We start from the raw sequence: 8,974 nt of genomic DNA on the forward strand, positions 1-8,974 counted from the left end.
GACTGCAACTCACTTCAGTCCCAGACAGCATGGCCAATGGTCAGGGACCATGACAGATGTAGGCCAACAACATCTGGAGGCTAGCTGCCCCTATTTGAAGGTAAAAACTGTCTCAACTCCACTGCACCCTCCAGGACTTGCCCACCATGTGTGATATGTTGACACACTTTGAGAAATTTCTGAATAGTTGCTTTCCTTTTTTAGTTATTAATAGAAAGAATGAGAGATCAGATATAAAATGGGGTGTGGGGGAAGTATTAGGCTGTGAACACACTAGTCACCAGATCAAAGTGTTTCCATCAGCCACACCTGGAAGAGGAATGGGTTGCTGATCAGTTGCAAAATCTCTCTGAAGCTGATATTTTTAAACAACAACACACACACTCTGTCAACCAGGTTTTATAGTTAAAAGGGGTAGGGTTTGACTAGGGTTGTGTACCCCCATTTCAGAAGAGAGGTGGAGATGCACTGGAACCGGCAGAACAGTGCGTGTGTTTCTACCCTTACTGTACATGATCAGGGACCAACACCTTGTTTGTTTCAGTGTATCCTATGGATCAAAACAGTTCAAGAAAGGTAGCCAAATACATTTGAATGCCTCCAGGATCTCTTGTCATGTTCATAACTTGCTCATCCAGTATCAATAAGTGGAGAAATTTCCAACTTTAGCCACCAGTTATGTGTGTCAATCTGGACTCCCCCTATTTCCTGAACATCCGGCTTATTGGGAAACAGTCCAATATTATATACAGAGATAAGAAGCTACAAACTGAACACAGAAGTAGATTAATATGTGTAATTACCTCCTGTCACATGGCTGTTACTAGGCAAGCTGACAACAAATGTATTTTTGCCTCCCCTGCAGATCGACAGTGCAGAGAACATGCTCCTTGTAATTTGGCCAGTTGTGTTGGTCACAGCCAGCTCCAGGCATGACTGGGCCCTTGGGCACGAGCCTGCCCCAGATGCTCGGTGCTGTAGCCCAACACCCTCCCATTAAGGCAGTGCAGGGCTAATAAGCCTGCCCACCCACCCCACTTACCTCTTGTGTCATGATGCCTGCCATCAACCAAGTTGGTGGCAGGGGCGTCAGCCCCTTAGGGAAGCCTCCACTGCCATCTTGGGTGATGGCAGGCATGTGCACACAGCGCACATGGCATTCACACTGACAGGAGAGGCAGGTGGGTTGGACGGGCTTACTGAAGCCTGCACTGTTTGTATTAAAGGGGTGCTTGGGAGCTCCATCTCCATGATCCATGGCAGGGTCAGACTGCAGGACCTGATGCTGCCACGGATCATGGAATGGAAGTGCCACCCTCCTACCCTAATGAGGGGCCCTTCATGGGCCCCTCTAAGCCACAGGGACCCTTGGCCAGGGCCCAACCTGGCCGCCCTCTGGTGCTGGCCCTGGTGTTGGTGTTCAGCACAGTTTTGGGACAATTTTATGATGTATCAAATTCATCTTAAGATCAAGAGATGGGAACATGATGTCCTCTTATATGTCCTTTTGTTGAACTATTCTTGTAGCCATTTACCTGAAATTTAAACCCATTGCTTCCCATACAAGGGCCAAATCAGACTCAATGCCAGAGAAAAGTGAATGCATATTTTGACATTTTTTTTGTTTCTTGCTAAAATAGACAACTGGGGTGGGTTAAGGGAGGATTTGAACCAGAGCAACACTGATTCCTCAATGCAACCCCTCTCCCTACACACATCCAGAGTTCCTATTAGCTGAGGAGGGGAAGACGTACAGATACCTGACATAGCTCTTAGTGTCAAGCAAGGAGCTGTATTTCAACTTCTACTGAACTTCAGGGACTTCTCTCATCCAACAATGACAGTTCATGACAGGGCCTGCTTAGGGAGTATTTGAAAGAAGTTAGATGCATTTTGTTCATCTCTTGCAATGCTAGCGTGTTTTATAGAGCAAAGAGTTATTGTTCTTTCCCCCCAACAGCTGTGTTGTGTGGATGAGGCTGTGCAAGGAACAATTTTAGTTGGAGTAGAGATGATAGAGGGGGTTATTCATTTTATCTATTTTTATTTATTTAATTCACTTCTATACCATTTTATCATATAATGTATCTCTATGCACTGTACAGCAAACTGACAAACATAAGGGCCTTCTTGGTGCCTCTGCCGCTGGGGGCTGCCTGGTTGGCGTTGACCCTTGACAGGGCCTTTTCAGTAGTGGCTCCCCATTTGTGGAATCCTCTTCTCAGTAAGGTGTGTCTGTCTCCATCATTGTTGATTTTGAGGAGGTATTGGAAAACATTCCTATTTACCCAGGCATTTGATGGCTGAAGGAGACTGTTGCTGGCAACTCAGAGGTCACTGGATGAAAGAATGTTTTTAACTGTAATTGTGTTTTAGAATGTTTTGCTTTTCTTTTGGTTGTTAAACTGTTTGGTTGATGTGTTTTCCACCAAGGGCTGCTTCGGGAGGAAGGGTGGGATATAAATTCAATAAATGATAATAATATTCAACTAATTCGCTGCACTGGTGGAACCCACTGTAAGGATTCCCACTAGTGCAATGAGACTTTCCCTCTCCTCCTCCCTCTGCGTGCCCCCTGAATCCTTCCCAAATCTTCTCCAGAGGGTCTGGAAAAAACCCAGAACAGTGCACGGGAGGAGGAGAGGGGAGATTGTTCTGTCAGGTGAGCAGAAATGCTTGTGCTTACGAACAATTTCCTTAGCTTTATGTTGAATACAACCAAAATATTACAAAAATATACAAGAAAACCATCAATACAAACTACTAAGAGCAGCAATAAAAAGCACAGAAATATAGTAAAGCATGATTAGATTCAGAATACAGCAGCACAGGTTGATGAATCAAGGAATTTGGGTTTGAGTAGGATCGAGAAGGGGCCTTTCTTGTGGGAGCGCTGGGGGGGGGGAGGAGGCAAAGGGATTGGAATGGAGACAGTTGACCTGGGATTCCATGGGGCTGTGTTAACACGCTCACAGCCTTCCATCAGCCATACAGGGAACAGCTAGCAATATCCATACTTTTGGGGACAGATATTCACTTCACCTACCCTCTTTTTGTTTTTCAGGTTTAATACTATGGGAATGATCTGATTCATCATCTGCTTGCAGCAATGTGTGCCCACAGCCCTGCATGCATTGGAAGGGGGCAGTAACTGAGGTCAGCAGTAGAGGAATTCCACCTGCAAGGGAGCTGTAAGGAAGACTGTGACAAATGATCGGATCATCCCCTGTACATGTGGATCTATGTTTCAGGTAACCCACTTGGAGTCCTGGAATAGGACAGATTGCAACTCCAGTACAAATCTATGGACACTGCTGCAAGGCTGTTTATTGTGAATTCAGTGCTGCTCAGGCCTGCAAATTTTGCACAGCATCCACATGACAGCATCCTCATCAAAATGCCCCCTGTCCTCCCACCTCCCCAATTTAATCTGGATGTACTGTTTCTGCAGAAAGTTTGATAAGTATAAACATCCACAGAAATAGTACATCCAGATTAAAGGGGGGATTTGGGAAGGCATTTTCCCTCTGAGATCTCTTCTTGTGACTTAGATAGAAAGCTGCAGATGGTTGTGGGCCTTTTCACATAGGCAGCAGGTTGTAATGCAATAGACTTGAGCAGATGTCATTACAAGAAGAAAAGCAGATGCCTTTTCGAGAAGGGGAAATATAGAAGAAGAAGAAGAAGAATCTTTGGAATGTAATTTCCCTTAAAAAAGGCACAGATCAGCCTTTGCCAACTGTGCTAGCTGGGAATGATGATTTTATTATTTATCATAGTTATTAGTCACAGTTTTGCACTCAAGCGCCTCGAAGCAATTTACACAGTAACATAAAATAACAAAGATGTTACAGTCCGATAAAAGCAACAATGCACAAAACCTGAAATGTTCACCCAACAATAGATTTAAAAGGAACACGCCTTACCCATCATGGGAATTATATTATGGTCAACATATGAAGATCCCTGCTGGGTTAGATCAAGGAATCAGTTCTCTGATCCACCTAATCCAGCATCTTCCAATCCAGAAAGAAAGAAAGAAAACGAAGGCAAATTGCTGTCTCTAGCTGTTGCTCCCCAGCAGCTGGTATTCAGTGGCATACTTCCTCTGACCTTGAATGCTGCATATAGCTATCATGCCCTCAGCTGCCAAGCGAGACAAAGAGGTGGGAGTCTCTGGCAACACCTCCCCATGATGGCTGCTCCAAGCAGCAGCTTTAAACCACATGGATCATATTTGCCCCAGTGGTATGGAGGGTTTCTTCCACATCAACGCCAGTTGTCTGCAGCGGTGGCTGGTGTTCGAGGGGATTGGTGGGGCAGAAGGCAGGGAACCCAAGAGCAAGTGGAGCCAGAACCAATGGCAGGCAAGGCCAATTAATTCTAGTTTTGTCCCCATCCTCCTCCCAGCTGAGTTCTACAAGGGACAACACTGAGACTAAGGAGGAGGAAAGTAACAGGCAGTGGCGCACCAGAGACAGGTTGTAAATAAAAGGGCAAGCTGTTTCGGCTGGCTGAGGGCAGACTGAGGTTGGTGGGGCAATGCCCTATTCACCCTAATGGACTAGCCTCCATGGTTGTCACTCTGACTCCAGGGATCTACATGGATCCTGGTGAAATCCATGAGATCAACTAATTTCTGACATGCCTTGTGAAGTTGCCCCATTCATTTCCAGGTTGCTTGGAGGCTGTCATCCATAATGTGACACAATCAGACCGGACTTACTAGCATAGCTAGTAATGAAGAGAAACCAGGCTGGGCTTGGGCCTTATACATACGTAGTAGCTTCCTATCACTGTTCGGAGTGCTGCTGACACCTAGTGGTAAGAAATTAAACAAAACAACAGTTGTGCTGGCTCTGGAATGGGTGGAGATTTTCCTGCACAATAGGCCTGTGATCCTATACAGAATTCAGAGAAGGGGCCTGGAATACACCCAGCTCCTCCTCTCCACCTGTGACTTTGCAACGTCAAATGAGAGGCTAAGGACCAAACTAGATGAGATGGCAGGAGATCCCTAACCAGATCTCCCAGGGTTGAAAAAAAGAGAGCATGTCAGTAGGGGCCTATATTGGGTTGCATCTGAGGTGTGCTGGCATCACTGTACCTGCATATGCTTTCCATAGTGTGGAGGGCACCAGCTTCCATATCCCTGCTTTAGAATTTGCCACTGTTCAATTTGCTTATGGTATAGCCATACGGTACGTACATGAAGACGAGAGCTCAAAGCAGATTCACTAACTTTTGAATGTACACTGGAATATTCGTCTATCCTCTCCAGAGGATTCAAAAACTTAGAACTGGGTGGTTGGCAGGAGACGGTGTGAATATTCAGGTATCAAACACATATAGCAGCAGGCTGCTGACCAGTTCCCTGCCCGCTGCCCCCAACATGCTCTGTATTTTTGCAGCTTGTTTGGGTAACTTCATACGACTAAGATGTTCACACTTTCTTTAAAAATAGTGGGAAGGGTATAGCTTTCAGCACCTGCTTAAAACTCTTCTGTTTAGGCAAGCCTTTACAGACACATAGATGTTGATCTGTTTTAATCTTTTTAGTTAGTAGCTATATTAATTGTTTTAAATACCTTTTAATTCCTTGTTTTATTGACAATATTAATGTTTTTGTAAACCGCAGAGGTCTTTTCATTCAAGTGGTATCTACATTTTGTTAAATAAAAATAAATAAAATAGCGGTGAGCATGGAGGTGATTTTCAGCTCACTATATGTACAGCCTATTTCATATGAACTGTTCTCCATGTGGTTGTATACCCATGCAAAGGATCACGGTGGATAGCTGTATGGATCAGCTCTGCGTTACCTCATGTCATCTGTATGTATATGTAGCATTTCTTGATTCCTGATTCTTTTGAATCAGGGATGGGGAACATGATACCCTCCAGATGTTTGATTCCAACTCCTATCAGCCCCCGCCAGCATTACCAATAGTTAGAGACGATGGGAGTTGTGGTCCCACAACATGTGCAGGGCCACAGGTCCCCATCCCTCCTCCAAATGCAGTGTCTTTATTAGTGAATGATTGGTGCACCTCCCTCTTCCCCCTCCCTCCCATTTTCTCCTGTTGTCATCTCTCATTGTTTTCCCAGTTGATGCTCCCGCCAGACTCAAGGTAAACAACAGATATTCAGGAATGGCTTGTCAGAAACCTGAACAATCCCCTACGCCATTCATTGTTTGTTTGTTTGCTTGCTTACGTCTCTTTCCATGCACAGCTTCAGGGTTTACATTTTTTTTTTACTAAAGGGCGGCTACTGATGTCTCCTCTCAAGGGAGAATGAAGAGATTAGTAGTTACTATTTCTGGTGATTGTGAGGGATAGCATTCATGAAGTGAAGGCATTCTTTGGAAACCAACCTTGACAGAGGGCTCATCCAGATGACCATATAATGTGTGACATGATCGCTTTGTGTATTCCTTTTTTATTGGTCGTCCATATGACGTCGCACGCTTTTGCGCATTTTCGCACGGTTAAATCCACTGTTGCATTACCACAAAAAATGCGATTTGCTTTTTTAAAACAGGAATCATCCGCTGTACCGTAAGGCGCTCGGATGCAATACCGCAGACTTTAGAGCTGTGGGCGTTCCTTGGGCGTTCCCAATACCCCTTCCCTTTTTCCCAGCCAATCATGTATTTCCACTTTTGCGCATGTGCGCGAATGTCCGGGGGAAGCCCGGGAAAACTGAACCAATCAGAGCAATGGTGTGGTGTTGGGGGGGCTCTGTAATTATAGTGCGCAGCTACAGCTGTTTAGTTTTAGCCAGCCTGCGAACTGGGTGGCCGCTCCGGGTGAGATCTGCAATTCTGGCTGTTTGTAAAGCCCCCCTTTTTCTGGCTGGTCTCGCTCAAGTGTGGCTGGTTGGTGCAGGGAGCTTGCTTTGCTGGTGCTTTGCAAACGGCCACGGGAAGGAAAGGGAGAAGGAGGGGGGGTTAAGGCAATGGAGCATCAAGTTTTGCGCCAAAGTGGTTGGGAAGCTGCTGGGAAGCCTCTCTCAGTGGCTCTTCCCTGACGCTGCCGAGAACGAGAGGCAGGCAGAGCGAGAGAGAGAATGGGGAGGAGCTGGGAGCCGCCACCAAGCGCTGCACTCTAGAAAAGCTTGGGGGTCAGGAACCTTGCAGTGGAGCCAGAGGTCCCAGCTCGCATTCTTGCGTGGTACTCAATTTATGAGACATTGGGGGGGGGGAGATGAAAGGTACAAGGACAACTTGAATCGAGAACGCGCTTGGGTGGGGTGTGCGCAAATACGAAGAGTCACAAAGCTGCTGCGCCACCCCAGGAAAAGTTGGTTCTGTAAGAAGGGGGGTGCTCCCCATTAAACGCTCCTGCCATTCTTTACAAAAGAAGCAAGCAGTAGCAGCTCCTCAGTATCCCCCTTTCCATTCTGTAGAAATAAGTGGAATTGCCAGCTGTGTGTATCTCAAGAAACTGCAATATGGATGGGGTTACACTCCCCCTAAAGGAACAGGTGCGTAGTCTGGGAGTCATCTTAGACTCTTCCCTCACACTTGAGGCTCATGTAGCCTCGGTGGCCCGGAATGCGTTCTACCAACTTCGGTTGGTAGCCCAGCAATGTCCCTATCTGAGTAAGGAGGACCTCACATCAGTGGTACATGCTATGGTAACCTCGCGTCTGGACTACTGCAATGCGCTTTACGTAGGGCTACCTTTGAAGATGATTCGGAAGCTACAGCTAGTGCAAAATGCGGCGGCCAGACTGCTAACAAGAACTAAGCGGTCTGAGCATATAACACCTGTGCTAGCCTGTTTGCACTGGCTTCCAATATGCTTCCGGGCCAGATTCAAAGTGTTGGTACTTACCTATAAAGCCTTATACGGCGCGGGACCACGATATCTGTCGGAACGCCTCTCCCGATATGAACCGGCCCGTACACTACGGTCTACTACGAAGGCCCTCCTCCGGGTTCCGACTCATAGGGAAGCCCGGAGAGTGGTGACAAGATCTAGGACCTTCTCAGTGGTGGCCCCCGAACTATGGAATGGTCTCCCTGAGGAGGTGCGCCTGGCGCCGACACTATCATCTTTTCGGCGCCAGGTTAAAACCTTTCTCTTCTCTGAGGCATTTTAATTCCTGTTAATTCTAAATTATTATATTTTGATTTTAGACTGTACAGTTTTTTGTACAGTTTTGTATTGTGATATACTGTATTGTGTTATTTTTATTGTATTTTTAATGTTCACCGCCCAGAGAGCTGTTGCTAGTCGGGCGGTATATAAGCTTAATTAATTAAATAAATAAATAAATAAGGCAGAAAAGCATACAGTCGGTTTTGCGAAATATCGCAAACACAAGCAAACAAAAACACAGGAATTATTGGCATATAAGTGGTTTGCTAGAGCGTCTCAGGTGCTTGCAACCATAGAGACTGGTTGTCTAATTTCCTACACATGACACATTGTTACTTGCTTGCAGTTCCATGAGAAATAAGTGGAATTGCCAGGCATGTTTACCCCCAGAAAATTTGATATGGAAAAAGGCAAAACCACATATATTCGGTTTAGCAATATATTGCAAATACAAGAAAACAACAATACTGTACTGGAAGTAATATCATATAAGTGGTTTGCTAGAGCGTCTCGAGCGCCTGCAACCATAGAGACTGGTCGTCTACCTTCCTAGACATGACACATCGTTACTTGCTTGCAGTTCCATGAGAAATAAGTGGAATTGCCAGGCGTGTTTACCCCCAGAAAATTTGATATGCAAAAAGGCAAAACCACATACATTCGGTTTAGCGATATATCACAAATGCAGGCAAACAACAATACAGCAATTATTGTCAGATAAGTGGTTTGCAGTTCTCTTTTATCAGAGGGAACACTTCAAAGCGGAGAAAGAGGAAAGGATGTTTAGCAGCTGTAACCTCATTCCCCCTGCATGCCTTCCTATTACAAATTGTTCCTGGAGAATATGTCCAGCGCGTGTGTCTGTG

The sequence above is a fragment of the Rhineura floridana genome, chromosome 3 (genome assembly GCF_030035675.1).
Source record: "Rhineura floridana isolate rRhiFlo1 chromosome 3, rRhiFlo1.hap2, whole genome shotgun sequence".
Taxonomy (NCBI): Eukaryota; Metazoa; Chordata; class Lepidosauria; order Squamata; family Rhineuridae; genus Rhineura; species Rhineura floridana.